Raw genomic sequence first — 21,457 nt, 5'->3', positions numbered from 1 at the left:
GAGCCATTGGATTTGTATTCCACAGTAACGTTGATCAAAGCTTCTGATGCTGTAGGAAACGCGTTTTGCGAGCGTTTCCAGAAGAGGAATGGAGCCATTGGATTCGTATTCCACAGTAACGTTGATCAAAGCTTCTGATGCTGTAGGAAACGCGTTTTGCGAGCGTTTCCACAACAGGAATAGAGCCATTTGATTCGTATTCCACAGTAACGTTGATCAAACCTTCTGACACTGTAGGAAACGCGTTTTGCGAGCGTTTCCAGAAGAGGAATGGAGCCATTGGATTCGTATTCCACAGAAAAGTTGGTCGAAGCTTCTGATGCTGTAGGAAACGCGTTTTGCGAGCGTTTCCAGAAGAGGAATGGAGCCATTGGATTCGTATTCCACAGTAACGTTGATCAAAGCTTCTGATGCTGTAGGAAACGCTTTTTGCGAGCGTTTCCACAACAGGAATAGAGCCATTTGATTCGTATTCCACAGTAACATTGATCAAAGCTTCTGATCCTGTAGGAAACGCGTTTTGCGAGCGTTCCCACAACAGGAATAGAGCCATTGGATTCGTATTCCACTGTAACGTTGATCAAAGCTTCTGACGCTGCAGGAAACGCGTTTTGCGAGCGTTTCCACAACAGGAATAGAGCCATTGGATTCGTATTCCACAGAAAAGTTGATCGAAGCTTCTGATTCTGTAGGAAACGCGTTTTGCGAGCGTTTCCAGAAGAGGAATGGAGCCATTGGATTTGTATTCCACAGTAACGTTGATCAAAGCTTCTGATGCTGTAGGAAACTCGTTTTGCGAGCGTTTCCAGAAGAGGAATGGAGCCATTAGATTCGCATTCCACAGTAACGTTGATCAAAGCTTCTGATGCTGTAGGAAACGTGTTTTGCGAGCGTTTCCACAACAGGAATAGAGCCATTGGATTCGTATTCTACAGTAACGTTGATCAAAGCTTCTGATGCTGTAGGAAACGCGTTTTGCGAGCGTTTCCAGAAGAGGAATGGAGCCATTGGATTCGTATTCCACAGAAAAGTTGATCGAAGCTTCTGATGCTGCAGGAAACACGTTTTGTGAGCGTTTCCAGAAGAGGAATGTAGCCATTGGATTCGTATTCCACAGTAACGTTGATCAAAGCTTCTGACGCTGTAGGAAACGCGTTTTGCGAGCGTTTCCACAACAGGAATAGAGCCATTGGATTCGTATTCCACAGAAAAGTTGATCGAAGCTTCTGATTTTGTAGGAAACGCGTTTTGCGGGCGTTTCCAGAAGAGGAATGGAGCCATTGGATTCGTATTCCGCAGTAACGTTGATCAAAGCTTTGATGCTGTTGGAAACGCGTTTTGCGAGCGTTTCCACAACAGGAATAGAGCCATTTGATTCGTATTCCACAGTAACGTAGATCAAAGCTTCTGATGCTGTAGTAAACGCGTTTTGCGAGCGTTTCCAGAAGAGGAATGGAGCCATTGGATTCGTATTCCACAGTAACGTTGATCAAAGCTTCTGACGCTGTAGGAAACGCGTTTTGCGAGCGTTTCCACAACAGGAATAGAGCCATTGGATTCGTAGTGCACAGAAAAGTTGATCGAAGATTCTGATTCTGTAGGAAACGCGTTTTGCGAGCGTTTCCAGAAGAGGAATGGAGCCATTGGATTTGTATTTCACAGTAACGTTGATCAAAGCTTCTGATGCTGTAGGAAACGCGTTTTGCGAGCGTTTCCAGAAGAGGAATGGAGCCATTGGATTCGTATTCCACAGTAACGTTGATCAAAGCTTCTGATGCTGTAGGAAACGCGTTTTGCGAGCGTTTCCACAACAGGAATAGAGCCATTTGATTCGTATTCCACAGTAACGTTGATCAAACCTTCTGACACTGTAGGAAACGCGTTTTGCGAGCGTTTCCAGAAGAGGAATGGAACCATTGGATTCGTATTCCACAGAAAAGTTGGTCGAAGCTTCTGATGCTGTAGGAAACGCTTTTTGCGAGCGTTTCCACAACAGGAATAGAGCCATTGGATTCGTATTCCACTGTAACGTTGATCAAAGCTTCTGACGCTGCAGGAAACGCGTTTTGCGAGCGTTTCCACATCAGGAATAGAGCCATTAGATTCGTATTCCACAGAAAAGTTGATCGAAGCTTCTGATTTTGTAGGAAACGCGTTTTGCGAGCGTTTAATGAAGAGGAATGGAGCCATTGGATTTGTATCCCACAGTAACGTTGATCAAAGCTTCTGATGCTGTAGGAAACGCGTTTTACGTACGTTTCCAGGAGAGGAATGGAGCCATTGGATTCGTATTCCACAGTAACGTTGATCAAAGCTTCTGGTGCTGTAGGAAACGTGTTTTGCGAGCGTTTCCACAACAGGAATAGAGCCATTGGATTCGTATTCTACAGTAACGTTGATCAAAGCTTCTGATGCTGTAGGAAACGCGTTTTGCGAGCGTTTCCAGAAGAGGAATGGAGCCATTGGATTCGTATTCCACAGAAAAGTTGATCGAAGCTTCTGATGCTGCAGGAAACACGTTTTGTGAGCGTTTCCAGGAGAGGAATGTAGCCATTGGATTCGTATTTCACAGTAACGTTGATCAAAGCTTCTGACGCTGTAGGAAACGCATTTTGCGAGCGTTTCCACAACAGGAATAGAGCCATTGGATTCGTATTCCACAGAAAAGTTGATCGAAGCTTCTGATTCTGTAGGAAACGCGTTTTGCGAGCGTTTCCAGAAGAGGAATGGAGCCATTGGATTTGTATTCCACAGTAACGTTGATCAAAGCTTCTGATGCTGTAGGAAACGCGTTTTGCGAGCGTTTCCAGAAGAGGAATGGAGCCATTGGATTCGTATTCCACAGTAACGTTGATCAAAGCTTCTGATGCTGTTGGAACCGCGTTTTGCGAGCATTTCCACAACAGGAATAGAGCCATTTGATTCGTATTCCACAGTAACGTTGGTCAAAGCTTCTGATGCTGTAGGAAACGCGTTTTGCGAGCGTTTCCAGAAGAGGAATGCACCCATTGGATTCGTATTCCACAGTAACGTTGATCAAAGCTTCTGACGCTGTAGGAAACGCGTTTTGCGAGCGTTTCCACAACAGGAATAGAGCCATTGGATTCGTATTGCACAGAAAAGTTGATCGAAGCTTCTGATTCTGTAGGAAACGCGTTTTGCGAGCGTTTCCAGAAGAGGAATGGAGCCATTGGATTTGTATTCCACAGTAACGTTGATCAAAGCTTCTGATGCTGTAGGAAACGCGTTTTGCGAGCGTTTCCAGAAGAGGAATGGAGCCATTGGATTCGTATTCCACAGTAACGTTATCAAAGCTTCTGATGCTGTAGGAAACGCGTTTTGCGAGCGTTTCCACAACAGGAATAGAGCCATTTGATTCGTATTCCACAGTAACGTTGATCAAACCTTCTGACACTGTAGGAAACGCGTTTTGCGAGCGTTTCCAGAAGAGGAATGGAGCCATTGGATTCGTATTCCACAGAAAAGTTGGTCGAAGCTTCTGATGCTGTAGGAAACGCGTTTAGCGAGCGTTTCCAGAAGAGGAATGGAGCCATTGGATTCGTATTCCACAGTAACGTTGATCAAAGCTTCTGATGCTGTAGGAAACGCTTTTTGCGAGCGTTTCCACAACAGGAATAGAGCCATTTGATTCGTATTCCACAGTAACATTGATCAAAGCTTCTGATGCTGTAGGAAACGCGTTTTGCGAGCGTTTCCACAACAGGAATACAGCCATTGGATTCGTATTCCACTGTAACGTTGATCAAAGCTTCTGACGCTGCAGGAAACGCGTTTTGCGAGCGTTTCCACATCAGGAATAGAGCCATTAGATTCGTATTCCACAGAAAAGTTGATCGAAGCTTCTGATTCTGTAGGAAACGCGTTTTGCGAGCGTTTCCAGAAGAGGAATGGAGCCATTGGATTTGTATTCCACAGTAACGTTGATCAAAGCTTCTGATGCTGTAGGAAACGCGTTTTACGTACGTTTCCAGGAGAGGAATGGAGCCATTGGATTCGTATTCCACAGTAACGTTGATCAAAGCTTCTGGTGCTGTAGGAAACGTGTTTTGCGAGCGTTTCCACAACAGGAATAGAGCCATTGGATTCGTATTCTACAGTAACGTTGATCAAAGCTTCTGATGCTGTAGGAAACGCGTTTTGCGAGCGTTTCCAGAAGAGGAATGGAGCCATTGGATTCGTATTCCACAGAAAAGTTGATCGAAGCTTCTGATGCTGCAGGAAACACGTTTTGTGAGCGTTTCCAGAAGAGGAATGTAGCCATTGGATTCGTATTCCACAGTAACGTTGATCAAAGCTTCTGACGCTGTAGGAAACGCATTTTGCGAGCGTTTCCACAACAGGAATAGAGCCATTGGATTCGTATTCCACAGAAAAGTTGATCGAAGCTTCTGATTCTGTAGGAAACGCGTTTTGCGAGCGTTTCCAGAAGAGGAATGGAGCCATTGGATTTGTATTCCACAGTAACGTTGATCAAAGCTTCTGATGCTGTAGGAAACGCGTTTTGCGAGCGTTTCCAGAAGAGGAATGGAGCCATTGGATTCGTATTCCACAGTAACGTTGATCAAAACTTCTGATGCTGTTGGAAACGCGTTTTGCGAGCGTTTCCACAACAGGAATAGAGCCATTTGATTCGTATTCCACAGTAACGTTGATCAAAGCTTCTGATGCTGTAGGAAACGCGTTTTGCGAGCGTTTCCAGAAGAGGAATGGAGCCATTGGATTCGTATTCCACAGTAACGTTGATCAAAGCTTCTGACGCTGTAGGAAACGCGTTTTGCGAGCGTTTCCACAACAGGAATAGAGCCATTGGATTCGTATTCCACAGAAAAGTTGATCGAAGCTTCTGATTCTGTAGGAAACGCGTTTTGCGAGCGTTTCCAGAAGAGGAATGGAGCCATTGGATTTGTATTCCACAGTAACGTTGATCAAAGCTTCTGATGCTGTAGGAAACGCGTTTTGCGAGCGTTTCCAGAAGAGGAATGGAGCCATTGGATTCGTATTCCACAGTAACGTTGATCAAAGCTTCTGATGCTGTAGGAAACGCGTTTTGCGAGCGTTTCCACAACAGGAATAGAGCGATTTGATTCGTATTCCACAGTAACGTTGATCAAACCTTCTGACGCTGTAGGAAACGCGTTTTGCGAGCGTTTCCAGAAGAGGAATGGAGCCATTGATTCGTATTCCACAGAAAAGTTGGTCGAAGCTTCTGATGCTGTAGGAAACGCGTTTTGCGAGCGTTACCAGAAGAGGAATGGAGCCATTGGATTCGTATTCCACAGTACCGTTGATCAAAGCTTCTGATGCTGTAGGAAACGCTTTTTGCGAGCGTTTCCACAACAGGAATAGAGCCATTTGATTCGTATTCCACAGTAACATTGATCAAAGCTTCTGATGCTGTAGGAAACGCGTTTTGCGAGCGTTTCCACAACAGGAATAGAGCCATTGGATTCGTATTCCACTGTAACGTTGATCAAAGCTTCTGACGCTGCAGGAAACGCGTTTTGCGAGCGTTTCCACAACAGGAATAGAGCCATTGGATTCGTATTCCACAGAAAAGTTGATCGAAGCTTCTGATTCTGTAGGAAACGCGTTTTGAGAGCGTTTCCAGAAGAGGAATGGAGCCATTGGATTTGTATTCCACAGTAACGTTGATCAAAGCTTCTGATGCTGTAGGAAACGCGTTTTGCGAGCGTTTCCAGAAGAGGAATGGAGCCATTGGATTCGTTTTCCACAGTAACGTTGATCAAAGCTTCTGATGCTGTTGGAAACGCGTTTTGCGAGCGTTTCCACAACAGGAATAGAGCCATTTGATTCGTATTCCACAGTAACGTTGATCAAAGCTTCTGATGCTGTAGGAAACGCGTTTTGCGAGCGTTTCCAGAAGAGGAATGGAGCCATTGGATTTGTATTCCACAGTAACGTTGATCAAAGCTTCTGACGCTGTAGGAAACGCGTTTTGCGAGCGTTTCCACAACAGGAATAGAGCCATTGGATTCGTATTCCACAGAAAAGTTGATCGAAGCTTCTGATTCTGTTGGAAACGCGTTTTGCGAGCGTTTCCAGAAGAGGAATGGAGCCATTGGATTTGTATTCCACAGTAACGTTGATCAAAGCTTCTGATGCTGTAGGAAACGCGTTTTGCGAGCGTTTCCAGAAGAGGAATGGAGCCATTGGATTCGTATTCCACAGTAACGTTGATCAAAGCTTCTGATGCTGTAGGAAACGCGTTTTGCGAGCGTTTCCACAACAGGAATAGAGCCATTTGATTCGTATTCCACAGTAACGTTTATCAAACCTTCTGACGCTGTAGGAAACGCGTTTTGCGAGCGTTTCCAGAAGAGGAATGGAGCCATTGGATTCGTATTCCACAGAAAAGTTGGTCGAATCTTCTGATGCTGTAGGAAACGCGTTTTGCGAGCGTTTCCAGAAGAGGAATGGAGCCATTGGATTCGTATTCCACAGAAAAGTTGGTCGAATCTTCTGATGCTGTAGGAAACGCGTTTTGCGAGCGTTTTCAGAAGAGGAATGGAGCCATTGGATTCGTATTCCACAGTAACGTTGATCAAACTTCTGATGCTGTAGGAAACGCGTTTTGCGAGCGTTTCCACAACAGGAATAGAGCGATTTGATTCGTATTCCACAGTAACGTTGATCAAACCTTCTGACGCTGTAGGACACGCGTTTTGCGAGCGTTTCCAGAAGAGGAATGGAGCCATTGGATTCGTATTCCACAGAAAAGTTGGTCGAAGCTTCTGATGCTGTAGGAAACGCGTTTTGCGAGCGTTACCAGAAGAGGAATGGAGCCATTGGATTCGTATTCCACAGTAACGTTGATCAAAGCTTCTGATGCTGTAGGAAACGTTTTTTGCGAGCGTTTCCACAACAGGAATAGAGCCATTTGATTCGTATTCCACAGTAACATTGATCAAAGCTTCTGATGCTGTAGGAAACGCGTTTTGCGAGCGTTTCCACAACAGGAATAGAGCCCTTGGATTCGTATTCCACTGTAACGTTGATCAAAGCTTCTGACGCTGCAGGAAACGCGTTTTGCGAGCGTTTCCACAACAGGAATAGAGCCATTGGATTCGTATTCCACAGAAAAGTTGATCGAAGCTTCTGATACTGTAGGAAACGCGTTTTGAGAGCGTTTCCAGAAGAGGAATGGAGCCATTGGATTTGTATTCCACAGTAACGTTGATCAAAGTTTCTGATGCTGTAGGAAACGCGTTTTGGGAGCGTTTCCAGAAGAGGAATGGAGCCATTGGATTCGTTTTCCACAGTAACGTTGATCAAAGCTTCTGATGCTGTTGGAAACGCGTTTTGCGAGCGTTTCCACAACAGGAATAGAGCCATTTGATTCGTATTCCACAGTAACGTTGATCAAAGCTTCTGATGCTGTAGGAAACGCGTTTTGCGAGCGTTTCCAGAAGAGGAATGGAGCCATTGGATTTGTATTCCACAGTAACGTTGATCAAAGCTTCTGACGCTGTAGGAAACGCGTTTTGCGAGCATTTCCACAACAGGAATAGAGCCATTGGATTCGTATTCCACAGAAAAGTTGATCGAAGCTTCTGATTCTGTTGGAAACGCGTTTTGCGAGCGTTTCCAGAAGAGGAATGGAGCCATTGGATTTGTATTCCACAGTAACGTTGATCAAAGCTTCTGATGCTGTAGGAAACGCGTTTTGCGAGCGTTTCCAGAAGAGGAATGGAGCCATTGGATTCGTATTCCACAGTAACGTTGATCAAAGCTTCTGATGCTGTAGGAAACGCGTTTTGCGAGCGTTTCCACAACAGGAATAGAGCCATTTGATTCGTATTCCACAGTAACGTTTATCAAACCTTCTGACGCTGTAGGAAACGCGTTTTGCGAGCGTTTCCAGAAGAGGAATGGAGCCATTGGATTCGTATTCCACAGAAAAGTTGGTCGAATCTTCTGATGCTGTAGGAAACGCGTTTTGCGAGCGTTTCCAGACGAGGAATGGAGCCATTGGATTCGTATTCCACAGTAACGTTGATCAAAGCTTCTGATGCTGTAGGAAACGCTTTTTGCGAGCGTTTCCACAACAGCAATAGAGCCATTTGATTCGTATTCCACAGTAACATTGATCAAAGCTTCTGATGCTGTAGGAAACGCGTTTTGTGAGCGTTTCCACAACAGGAATAGAGCCATTGGATTCGTATTCCACTGTAACGTTGATCAAAGCTTCTGACGCTGCAGGAAACGCGTTTTGCGAGCGTTTCCACAACAGGAATAGAGCCATTGGATTCGTATTCCACAGAAAAGTTGATTGAAGCTTCTGATTCTGTAGGAAACGCGTTTTGCGAGCGTTTCCAGAAGAGGAATGGAGCATTGGATTTGTATTCCACAGTAACGTTGATCGAAGCTTCTGATGCTGTAGGAAACGCGTTTTGCGAGCGTTTCCAGAAGAGGAATGGAGCCATTGGATTCGTATTCCACAGTAACGTTGATCAAATCTTCTGATCCTGTAGGAAACGTGTTTTGCGAGCGTTTCCACAACAGGAATAGAGCCATTGGATTCCTATTCTACAGTAACGTTGATCAAAGCTTCCGATGCTGTAGGAAACGCGTTTTGCGAGCGTTTCCAGAAGAGGAATGGAGCCATTGGATTCGTATTCCACAGAAAAGTTGATCGAAGCTTCTGATGCTGCAGGAAACACGTTTTGTGAGCGTTTCCAGAAGAGGAATGTAGCCATTTTATTCGTATTCCACAGTAACGTTGATCAAAGCTTCTGACGCTGTAGGAAACGCGTTTTGCGAGCGTTTCCACAACAGGAATAGAGCCATTGGATTCGTATTCCACAGAAAAGTTGATCGAAGCTTCTGATTCTGTAGGAAACGCGTTTTGCGAGCGTTTCCAGAAGAGGAATGGAGCCATTGGATTTGTATTCCACAGTAACGTTGATCAAAGCTTCTGATGCTGTAGGAAACGCGTTTTGCGAGCGTTTCCAGAAGAGGAATGGAGCCATTGGATTCGTATTCCACAGTAACGTTGATCAAAGCTTCTGATGCTGTTGGAAACGCGTTTTGCGAGCGTTTCCACAACAGGAATAGTGCCATTTGATTCGTATTCCACAGTAACGTTGATCAAAGCTTCTGACGCTGTAGGAAACGCGTTTTGCGAGCGTTTCCACAACAGGAATAGAGCCATTGGATTCGTATTCCACAGAAAAGTTGATCGAAGCTTCTGATTCTGTAGGAAACGCGTTTTGCGAGCGTTTCCAGAAGAGGAATGGAGCCATTGGATTTGTATTCCACAGTAACGTTGATCAAAGCTTCTGATGCTGTAGGAAACGCGTTTTGCGAGCGTTTCCAGAAGAGGGATGGAGCCATTGGATTCGTATTCCACAGTAACGTTGATCAAAGCTTCTGATGCTGTAGGAAACGCGTTTTGCGAGCGTTTCCACAACAGGAATAGAGCGATTTGATTCGTATTCCACAGTAACGTTGATCAAACCTTCTGACGCTGTAGGAAACGCGTTTTGCGAGCGTTTCCAGAAGAGGAATGGAGCCATTGATTCGTATTCCACAGAAAAGTTGGTCGAAGCTTCTGATGCTGTAGGAAACGCGTTTTGCGAGCGTTACCAGAAGAGGAATGGAGCCATTGGATTCGTATTCCACAGTACCGTTGATCAAAGCTTCTGATGCTGTAGGAAACGCTTTTTGCGAGCGTTTCCACAACAGGAATAGAGCCATTTGATTCGTATTCCACAGTAACATTGATCAAAGCTTCTGATGCTGTAGGAAACGCGTTTTGCGAGCGTTTCCACAACAGGAATAGAGCCATTGGATTCGTATTCCACTGTAACGTTGATCAAAGCTTCTGACGCTGCAGGAAACGCGTTTTGCGAGCGTTTCCACAACAGGAATAGAGCCATTGGATTCGTATTCCACAGAAAAGTTGATCGAAGCTTCTGATTCTGTAGGAAACGCGTTTTGAGAGCGTTTCCAGAAGAGGAATGGAGCCATTGGATTTGTATTCCACAGTAACGTTGATCAAAGCTTCTGATGCTGTAGGAAACGCGTTTTGCGAGCGTTTCCAGAAGAGGAATGGAGCCATTGGATTCGTTTTCCACAGTAACGTTGATCAAAGCTTCTGATGCTGTTGGAAACGCGTTTTGCGAGCGTTTCCACAACAGGAATAGAGCCATTTGATTCGTATTCCACAGTAACGTTGATCAAAGCTTCTGATGCTGTAGGAAACGCGTTTTGCGAGCGTTTCCAGAAGAGGAATGGAGCCATTGGATTTGTATTCCACAGTAACGTTGATCAAAGCTTCTGACGCTGTAGGAAACGCGTTTTGCGAGCGTTTCCACAACAGGAATAGAGCCATTGGATTCGTATTCCACAGAAAAGTTGATCGAAGCTTCTGATTCTGTTGGAAACGCGTTTTGCGAGCGTTTCCAGAAGAGGAATGGAGCCATTGGATTTGTATTCCACAGTAACGTTGATCAAAGCTTCTGATGCTGTAGGAAACGCGTTTTGCGAGCGTTTCCAGAAGAGGAATGGAGCCATTGGATTCGTATTCCACAGTAACGTTGATCAAAGCTTCTGATGCTGTAGGAAACGCGTTTTGCGAGCGTTTCCACAACAGGAATAGAGCCATTTGATTCGTATTCCACAGTAACGTTTATCAAACCTTCTGACGCTGTAGGAAACGCGTTTTGCGAGCGTTTCCAGAAGAGGAATGGAGCCATTGGATTCGTATTCCACAGAAAAGTTGGTCGAATCTTCTGATGCTGTAGGAAACGCGTTTTGCGAGCGTTTCCAGAAGAGGAATGGAGCCATTGGATTCGTATTTCACAGAAAAGTTGGTCGAATCTTCTGATGCTGTAGGAAACGCGTTTTGCGAGCGTTTTCAGAAGAGGAATGGAGCCATTGGATTCGTATTCCACAGTAACGTTGATCAAACTTCTGATGCTGTAGGAAACGCGTTTTGCGAGCGTTTCCACAACAGGAATAGAGCGATTTGATTCGTATTCCACAGTAACGTTGATCAAACCTTCTGACGCTGTAGGAAACGCGTTTTGCGAGCGTTTCCAGAAGAGGAATGGAGCCATTGGATTCGTATTCCACAGAAAAGTTGGTCGAAGCTTCTGATGCTGTAGGAAACGCGTTTTGCGAGCGTTACCAGAAGAGGAATGGAGCCATTGGATTCGTATTCCACAGTAACGTTGATCAAAGCTTCTGATGCTGTAGGAAACGTTTTTTGCGAGCGTTTCCACAACAGGAATAGAGCCATTTGATTCGTATTCCACAGTAACATTGATCAAAGCTTCTGATGCTGTAGGAAACGCGTTTTGCGAGCGTTTCCACAACAGGAATAGAGCCATTGGATTCGTATTCCACTGTAACGTTGATCAAAGCTTCTGACGCTGCAGGAAACGCGTTTTGCGAGCGTTTCCACAACAGGAATAGAGCCATTGGATTCGTATTCCACAGAAAAGTTGATCGAAGCTTCTGATTCTGTAGGAAACGCGTTTTGAGAGCGTTTCCAGAAGAGGAATGGAGCCATTGGATTTGTATTCCACAGTAACGTTGATCAAAGTTTCTGATGCTGTAGGAAACGCGTTTTGGGAGCGTTTCCAGAAGAGGAATGGAGCCATTGGATTCGTTTTCCACAGTAACGTTGATCAAAGCTTCTGATGCTGTTGGAAACGCGTTTTGCGAGCGTTTCCACAACAGGAATAGAGCCATTTGATTCGTATTCCACAGTAACGTTGATCAAAGCTTCTGATGCTGTAGGAAACGCGTTTTGCGAGCGTTTCCAGAAGAGGAATGGAGCCATTGGATTTGTATTCCACAGTAACGTTGATCAAAGCTTCTGACGCTGTAGGAAACGCGTTTTGCGAGCATTTCCACAACAGGAATAGAGCCATTGGATTCGTATTCCACAGAAAAGTTGATCGAAGCTTCTGATTCTGTTGGAAACGCGTTTTGCGAGCGTTTCCAGAAGAGGAATGGAGCCATTGGATTTGTATTCCACAGTAACGTTGATCAAAGCTTCTGATGCTGTAGGAAACGCGTTTTGCGAGCGTTTCCAGAAGAGGAATGGAGCCATTGGATTCGTATTCCACAGTAACGTTGATCAAAGCTTCTGATGCTGTAGGAAACGCGTTTTGCGAGCGTTTCCACAACAGGAATAGAGCCATTTGATTCGTATTCCACAGTAACGTTTATCAAACCTTCTGACGCTGTAGGAAACGCGTTTTGCGAGCGTTTCCAGAAGAGGAATGGAGCCATTGGATTCGTATTCCACAGAAAAGTTGGTCGAATCTTCTGATGCTGTAGGAAACGCGTTTTGCGAGCGTTTCCAGACGAGGAATGGAGCCATTGGATTCGTATTCCACAGTAACGTTGATCAAAGCTTCTGATGCTGTAGGAAACGCTTTTTGCGAGCGTTTCCACAACAGGAATAGAGCCATTTGATTCGTATTCCACAGTAACATTGATCAAAGCTTCTGATGCTGTAGGAAACGCGTTTTGTGAGCGTTTCCACAACAGGAATAGAGCCATTGGATTCGTATTGCACTGTAACGTTGATCAAAGCTTCTGACGCTGCAGGAAACGCGTTTTGCGAGCGTTTCCACAACAGGAATAGAGCCATTGGATTCGTATTCCACAGAAAAGTTGATCGAAGCTTCTGATTCTGTAGGAAACGCGTTTTGAGAGCGTTTCCACAAGAGGAATGGAGCCATTGGATTTGTATTCCACAGTAACGTTGATCAAAGCTTCTGATGCTGTAGGAAAGGCGTTTTGCGAGCGTTTCCAGAAGAGGAATGGAGCCATTGGATTCGTATTCCACAGTAACGTTGATCAAAGCTTCTGATGCTGTAGGAAACGTGTTTTGCGAGCGTTTCCACAACAGGAATAGAGCCATTGGATTCCTATTCTACAGTAACGTTGATCAAAGCTTCCGATGCTGTAGGAAACGCGTTTTGCGAGCGTTTCCAGAAGAGGAATGGAGCCATTGGATTCGTATTCCACAGAAAAGTTGATCGAAGCTTCTGATGCTGCAGGAAACACGTTTTGTGAGCGTTTCCAGAAGAGGAATGTAGCCATTTTATTCGTATTCCACAGTAACGTTGATCAAAGCTTCTGACGCTGTAGGAAACGCGTTTTGCGAGCGTTTCCACAACAGGAATAGAGCCATTGGATTCGTATTCCACAGAAAAGTTGATCGAAGCTTCTGATTCTGTAGGAAACGCGTTTTGCGAGCGTTTCCAGAAGAGGAATGGAGCCATTGGATTTGTATTCCACAGTAACGTTGATCAAAGCTTCTGATGCTGTAGGAAACGCGTTTTGCGAGCGTTTCCAGAAGAGGAATGGAGCCATTGGATTCGTATTCCACAGTAACGTTGATCAAAGCTTCTGATGCTGTTGGAAACGCGTTTTGCGAGCGTTTCCACAACAGGAATAGAGCCATTTGATTCGTATTCCACAGTAACGTTGATCAAAGCTTCTGATGCTGTAGGAAACGCGTTTTGCGAGCGTTTCCAGAAGAGGAATGGAGCCATTGGATTTGTATTCCACAGTAACGTTGATCAAAGCTTCTGATGCTGTAGGAAACGCGTTTTGCGAGCGTTTCCAGAAGAGGAATGGACCCATTGGATTCGTATTCCACAGTAACGTTGATCAAAGCTTCTGATGCTGTTGGAAACGCGTTTTGCGAGCGTTTCCACAACAGGAATAGAGCCATTTGATTCGTATTCCACAGTAACGTTGATCAAAGCTTCTGATGCTGTAGGAAACGCGTTTTGCGAGCGTTTCCAGAAGAGGAATGGAGCCATTGGATTCGTATTCCACAGTAACGTTGATCAAAGCTTCTGACGCTGTAGGAAACGCGTTTTGCGAGCGTTTCCACAACAGGAATAGAGCCATTGGATTCGTATTCCACAGAAAAGTTGATCGAAGCTTCTGATTCTGTAGGAAACGCGTTTTGCGAGCGTTTCCAGAAGAGGAATGGAGCCATTGGATTTGTATTCCACAGTAACGTTGATCAAAGCTTCTGATGCTGTAGAAAACGCTTTTTGCGAGCGTTTCCAGAAGAGGAATGGAGCCATTGGATTCGTATTCCACAGTAACGTTGATCAAAGCTTCTGATGATGTAGGAAACGCGTTTTGCGAGCGTTTCCACAACAGGAATAGAGCCATTTGATTCGTATTCCACAGTAACGTTGATCAAACCTTCTGACGCTGTATGAAACGCGTTTTGCGAGCGTTTCCAGAAGAGGAATGGAGCCATTGGATTCGTATTCCACAGAAAAGTTGATCGAAGCTTCTGATGCTGCAGGAAACACGTTTTGTGAGCGTTTCCAGAAGATGAATGTAGCCATTGGATTCGTATTCCACAGTAACGTTGATCAAAGCTTCTGACGCTGTAGGAAACGCGTTTTGCGAGCGTTTCCACAACAGGAATTGAGCCATTGGATTCGTATTCCACAGAAAAGTTGATCGAAGCTTCTGATTCTGTAGGAAACGCGTTTTGCGAGCGTTTCCAGAAGAGGAATGGAGCCATTGGATTTGTATTTCACGGTAACGTTGATCAAAGCTTCTGATGCTGTAGGAAACGCGTTTTGCGAGCGTTTTCAGAAGAGGAATGGAGCCATTGGATTCGTATTCCACAGTAACGTTGATCAAAGCTTCTGACGCTGTAGGAAACGCGTTTTGCGAGCGTTTCCACAACAGGAAGAGAGCCATTGGATTCGATTCCACAGAAAAGTTGATCGAAGCTTCTGATTCTGTAGGAAACGCGTTTTGCGAGCGTTTCCAGAAGAGGAATGGAGCCATTGGATTTGTATTCCACAGTAACGTTGATCAAATCTTCTGATGCTGTAGAAAACGCGTTTTGCGAGCGTTTCCAGAAGAGGAATGGAGCCATTGGATTCGTATTCCACAGTAACGTTGATCAAAGCTTCTGATGCTGTAGAAAACGCGTTTTGCGAGCGTTTCCACAACAGGAATAGAGCCATTTGATTCGTATTCCACAGTAACGTTGATCAAACCTTCTGGCGCTGTAGGAAACGCGTTTTGCGAGCGTTTCCAGAAGAGGAATGGAGCCATTGGATTCGTATTCCACAGAAAAGTTGATCGAAGGTTCTGATGCTGCAGGAAACACGTTTTGTGAGCGTTTCCAGAAGAGGAATGTAGCCATTGGATTCGTATTCCACAGTAACGTTGATCGAAGCTACTGATGCTGCAGGAAACACGTTTTGTGGCTCAATGGCTCCATTCCTCTACTGAAAACGCTCGCAAAACGCGTTTCCTACAGCATCAGAAGCTTCGATCAACTTTACAGTGGAATACGAATCCAATGGCCCCATTCGTTTTCTGGAAACGCTCGCAAAACGCGTTTCCTACAGCATCAGAAGCTTTTATCAACGTTACTGTGGAATACGAATCCAATGGCTCCATTCCTCTTCTGGAAATGCTCGCAAAACGCGTTTCCTACAGCATCAGAAGCTTCGATGAACTTTACTGTGGAATACGAATCCAATGGCTCCATTCCTCTTCTGGAAACGCTCGCAAAACGCGTTTCCTATAGCATCAGAAGCTTTGATCAACGTTACTGTAGAATACGAATCCAATGGCTTCATTCCTCTTCTGGAAACGCTCGCAAAACGCGTTTCCTACAGCATCAGAAGCTTTGATCAACGTTACTGTGGAATACGAATCCAATGGCTTCATTCCTCTTCTGGAAACGCTCGCAAAACGCGTTTCCTACAGCATCAGAAGCTTCGATCAACTTTACAGTGGAATACGAATCCAATGGCCCCATTCGTTTTCTGAAAACGCTCGCAAAACGCGTTTCCTACAGCATCAGAAGCTTTGATCAACGTTACTGTGGAATACGAATCCAATGGCTCCATTCCTTTTCTGGAAACGCTCGCAAAACGCGTTTCCTACAGCATCAGAAGCTTTGATCTACGTTACTGTGGAATACGAATCCGATGGCTCCATTCCTTTTGTGGAAACGCTCGCAAAACGCGTTTCCTTCAGCATCAGTAGCTTTGATCAACGTTAGTGTGGAATACGAATTCAATGGCTCCATTCCTTTTGTGGAAACGCTCGCAAAGCGCGTTTCCTACAGCATCAGAAGCTTTGATCAACGTTACTGTAGAATACGAATCCAATGGCTTCATTCCTCTTCTGGAAACGCTCGCAAAACGCGTTTCCTACAGCATCAGAAGCTTTGATCTACGTTACTGTGGAATACAAATCTAATGGCCCCATTCCTTTTCTGGAAACGCTCGCAAAACGGGTTTCCTACAGCATCATAAGCTTTGCTCAAAGTTACTGTGAAATACGAATCAAACGGCTCCATTCCTTTTCTGGAAAGGCTCGCAAAACGCGTTTCCAACAGCATCAGAAGCTTCGATCAACTTTACAGTGGAATACGAATCCAATGGCCCCATTCGTTTTCTGGAAACGCTCGCAAAACGCGTTTCCTACAGCATCAGAAGCTTTTATCAACGTTACTGTGGAATACGAATCCAATGGCTCCATTCCTCTTCTGGAAATGCTCGCAAAACGCGTTTCCTACAGCATCAGAAGCTTTGATCAACTTTACTGTGGAATACGAATCCAATGGCTCCATTCCTCTTCTGGAAACGCTCGCAAAACGCGTTTCCTACAGCATCAGAAGCTTTGATCAACGTTTCTGTGGAATACGAATCCAATGGCTCCATTTCTTTTGTGGAAACGCTCGCCAAACGCGTTTCCTACAGCATCAGAAGCTTTGATCAACGTTACTGTAGAATACGAATCCAATGGCGTCGTTCCTCTTCTGGAAACGCTCGCAAAACGCGTTTCCTACAGCATCAGAAGCTTTGATCAATCTTGCTGTGGAATACAAACCTAATGGCTTCATTCCTCTTCTGGAAACGCTCGCAAAACGCGTTTCCTACAGCATCAGAAGCTTCGATCAACTTTACAGTGGAAAACGAATAAAATGGCCCCATTCCTTTTCTGGAAACGCTCGCAAAACGCGTTTCCTACAGCATCAGAAGCTTTGATCAACATTACTGTGGAATACGAATCCAATGGCTCCATTGCTTTTCTGGAAACGCTCACAAAACGCGTTTCCTACAGCATCAGAAGCTTCGATCAACTTTACTGTGGAATACGAATCCAATGGCTCCATTCCTCTTCTGGAAACGGTCGCAAAACGCGCTTCCTACAGCATCAGAGCCTTCGATCAACGTTACTGTGGAATACGAATCCGATGGCTCCATTCCTTTTGTGGAAACGCTCACAAAACGCGTTTCCTACAGCATCAGAAGCTTTGATCAACGTTACGGTGGAATACGAATCTAATGCCTCCATTCCTCTTCTGATAACGCTAGCAAAACGCGTTTCCTACAGCATCAGAAGCGTCGATCAACTTTACTGTGGAATACGAATCCAATGGCTCCATTCCTCTTCTGGAAACGCTCGCAAAACGCGTTTCCTACAGCATCAGAAGCTTCGATCAACTTTACAGTGGAATGCGAATCCAATGGCCCCATTCCTTTTCTGGAAACGCTCGCAAAACGTGTTTCCTACAGCATCAGAAGCTTCGATCAACTTTACAGTGGAATGCGAATCCAATGGCCCCATTCCTTTTCTGGAAACGCTCGCAAAACGCGTTTCCTACAGCATCAGAAGCTTTGATCAACGTTACTGTGGAATACAAATCCAATGGCTTCATTCCTCTTCAGGAAACGCTAGCGAAACGTGTTTCCTACAGCATCAGAAGCTTTGATCTACGTTACTGTGGAATACGAATCCAACGGCTCAATTCCTTTTCTGGAAAGGCTCGCAAAACGCGTTTCCAACAGCATCAGAGCTTCGATGAACTTTACAGTGGAATACGAATCCAATGGCCCCATTCGTTTTCTGGAAACGCTCGCAAAACGCGTTTCCTACAGCATCAGAAGCTTTGATCAACGTTACTGTGGAATACGCATCCGACGGCTCCATTCCTTTTGTGGAAACGCTCCCAAAACGCGTTTCCTACAGCATCAGAAGCTTTGATCAACGTTACTGTGGCATACGAATCCAATGGCTCCATTCCTCTTCTGAAAACGCTCGCAAAACGCGTTTCCTACAGCATCAGAAGCTTCGATCAACTTTACAGTGGAATACGAATCCTATGGCTCCATTTCTTTTGTGGAAACGCTCGCAAAACGCGTTTCCTACAGCATCAGAAGCTTTGATCAACGTTACTGTAGAATACGAATCCAATGGCGTCATTCCCCTTCTGGAAACGCTCGCAAAACGCGTTTCCTACAGCATCAGAAGCTGCGATCAACTTTACTGTGGAATACCAATCCAATGGCTCCATTCCTCATCTGGAAACGCTCGCAAAACGCGTTTCCTACAGCATCAGAAGCTTTGATCAATGTTGCTGTGGAATACGAATCTAATGCCTCCATTCCTCTTCTGATAACTCTAGCAAAACGCGTTTCCTACAGCATCAGAAGCGTCGATCAACTTTACTGTGGAATACGAATCCAATGGATCCATTCCTCTTCTGGAAACGCTCGCAAAACGCGTTTCCTACAGCATCAGAAGCTTCGATAAACTTTACAGTGGAATGCGAATCCAATGGCCCCATTCCTTTTCTGGAAACGCTCGCAAAACGTGTTTCCTACAGCATCAGAAGCTTTGATCAACGTTACTGTGGAATACGAATCCAATGGCTTCATTCCTCTTCTGGAAACGCTCGCAAAACGCGTTTCCTACAGCATCAGAAGCTTCTACCAACTTTACAGTGGAATACGAATCCAATGGCCCCATTCGTTTTCTGAAAACGCTCGCAAAACGCGTTTCCTACAGCATCAGAAGCTTTGATCAACGTTACTGTGGAATACGAATCCAATGGCTCCATTCCTTTTCTGGAAACGCTCGCAAAACGCGTTTCCTACAGCATCAGAAGCTTTGATCTACGTTACTGTGGAATACGAATCCGATGGCTCCATTCCTTTTGTGGAAACGCTCGCAAAACGCGTTTCCTACAGCATCAGTAGCTTTGATCAACGTTAGTGTGGAATACGAATTCAATGGCTCCATTCCTTTTGTGGAAACGCTCGCAAAGCGCGTTTCCTACAGCATCAGAAGCTTTGATCAACGTTACTGTAGAATACGAATCCAATGTCTTCATTCCTCTTCTGGAAACGCTCGCAAAACGCGTTTCCTACAGCATCAGAAGCTTTGATCTACGTTACTGTGGAATACAAATCTAATGGCCCCATTCCTTTTCTGGAAACGCTCGCAAAACGGGTTTCCTACAGCATCAGAAGCTTTGCTCAACGTTACTGTGAAATACGAATCAAACGGCTCCATTCCTTTTCTGGAAAGGCTCGCAAAACGCGTTTCCAACAGCATCAGAAGCTTCGATCAACTTTACAGTGGAATACGAATCCAATGGCCCCATTCGTTTTCTGGAAACGCTCGCAAAACGCGTTTCCTACAGCATCAGAAGCTTTTATCAACGTTACTGTGGAATACGAATCCAATGGCTCCATTTCTCTTCTGGAAATGCTCGCAAAACGCGTTTCCTACAGCATCAGAAGCTTCGATCAACTTTACTGTGGAATACGAATCCAATGGCTCCATTCCTCTTCTGGAAACGCTCGCAAAACGCGTTTCCTACAGCATCAGAAGCTTTGATCAACGTTTCTGTGGAATACGAATCCAATGGCTCCATTTCTTTTGTGGAAACGCTCGCCAAACGCGTTTCCTACAGCATCAGAAGCTTTGATCAACGTTACTGTAGAACACGAATCCAATGGCGTCGTTCCTCTTCTGGAAACGCTCGCAAAACGCGTTTCCTACAGCATCAGAAGCTTTGATCAATCTTGCTGTGGAATACAAACCTAATGGCTTCATTCCTCTTCTGGAAACGCTCGCAAAACGCGTTTCCTAGAGCATCAGAAGCTTCGATCAACTTTACAGTGGAAAACGAATAAAATGGCCCCATTCCTTTTCTGGAAACGCTCGCAAAACGCGTTTCCTACAGCATCAGAAGCTTTGATCAACATTACTGTGGAATACGAATCCAATGGCTCCATTGCTTTTCTGGAAACGCTCACAAAACGCGTTTCCTACAGCATCAGAAGCTTCGATCAACTTTACTGTGGAATACGAATCCAATGGCTCCATTCCTCTTCTGGAAACGGTCGCAAAACGCGCTTCCTACAGCATCAGAGCCTTCGATCAACGTTACTGTGGAATACGAATCCGATGGCTCCATTCCTTTTGTGGAAACGCTCACAAAACGCGTTTCCTACAGCATCAGAAGCTTTGATCAACGTTACGGTGGAATACGAATCTAATGCCTCCATTCCTCTTCTGATAACGCTAGCAAAACGCGTTTCCTACAGCATCAGAAGCGTCGATCAACTTTACTGTGGAATACGAATCCAATGGCTCCATTCCTCTTCTGGAAACGCTCGCAAAACGCGTTTCCTACAGCATCAGAAGCTTCGATCAACTTTACAGTGGAATGCGAATCCAATGGCCCCATTCCTTTTCTGGAAACGCTCGCAAAACGTGTTTCCTACAGCATCAGAAGCTTCGATCAACTTTACAGTGGAATGCGAATACAATGGCCCCATTCCTTTTCTGGAAACGCTCGCAAAACGCGTTTCCTACAGCATCAGAAGCTTTGATCAACGTTACTGTGGAATACAAATCCAATGGCTTCATTCCTCTTCAGGAAACGCTAGCGAAACGTGTTTCCTACAGCATCAGAAGCTTTGATCTACGTTACTGTGGAATACGAATCCAACGGCTCAATTCCTTTTCTGGAAAGGCTCGCAAAACGCGTTTCCAACAGCATCAGAGCTTCGATGAACTTTACAGTGGAATACGAATCCAATGGCCCCATTCGTTTTCTGGAAACGCTCGCAAAACGCGTTTCCTACAGCATCAGAAGCTTTGATCAACGTTACTGTGGAATACGCATCCGACGGCTCCATTCCTTTTGTGGAAACGCTCCCAAAACGCGTTTCCTACAGCATCAGAAGCTTTGATCAACGTTACTGTGGCATACGAATCCAATGGCTCCATTCCTCTTCTGAAAACGCTCGCAAAACGCGTTTCCTACAGCATCAGAAGCTTCGATCAACTTTACAGTGGAATACGAATCCAATGGCTCCATTTCTTTTGTGGAAACGCTCGCAAAACGCGTTTCCTACAGCATCAGAAGCTTTGATCAACGTTACTGTAAATACGAATCCAATAGCGTCGTTCCCCTTCTGGAAACGCTCGCAAAACGCGTTTCCTACAGCATCAGAAGCTGCGATCAACTTTACTGTGGAATACCAATCCAATGGCTCCATTCCTCTTCTGGAAACGCTCGCAAAACGCGTTTCCTACAGCATCAGAAGCTTTGATCAATGTTGCTGTGGAATACAAATCTAATGGCTTC

Source organism: Haemaphysalis longicornis, unplaced genomic scaffold, assembly GCF_048455015.1.
Source record: "Haemaphysalis longicornis isolate Haplotype H1 unplaced genomic scaffold, Haemaphysalis longicornis Haplotype H1 scaffold_14, whole genome shotgun sequence".
NCBI lineage: Eukaryota > Metazoa > Arthropoda > Arachnida > Ixodida > Ixodidae > Haemaphysalis > Haemaphysalis longicornis.
This window is presented reverse-complemented; position numbering follows the sequence as displayed.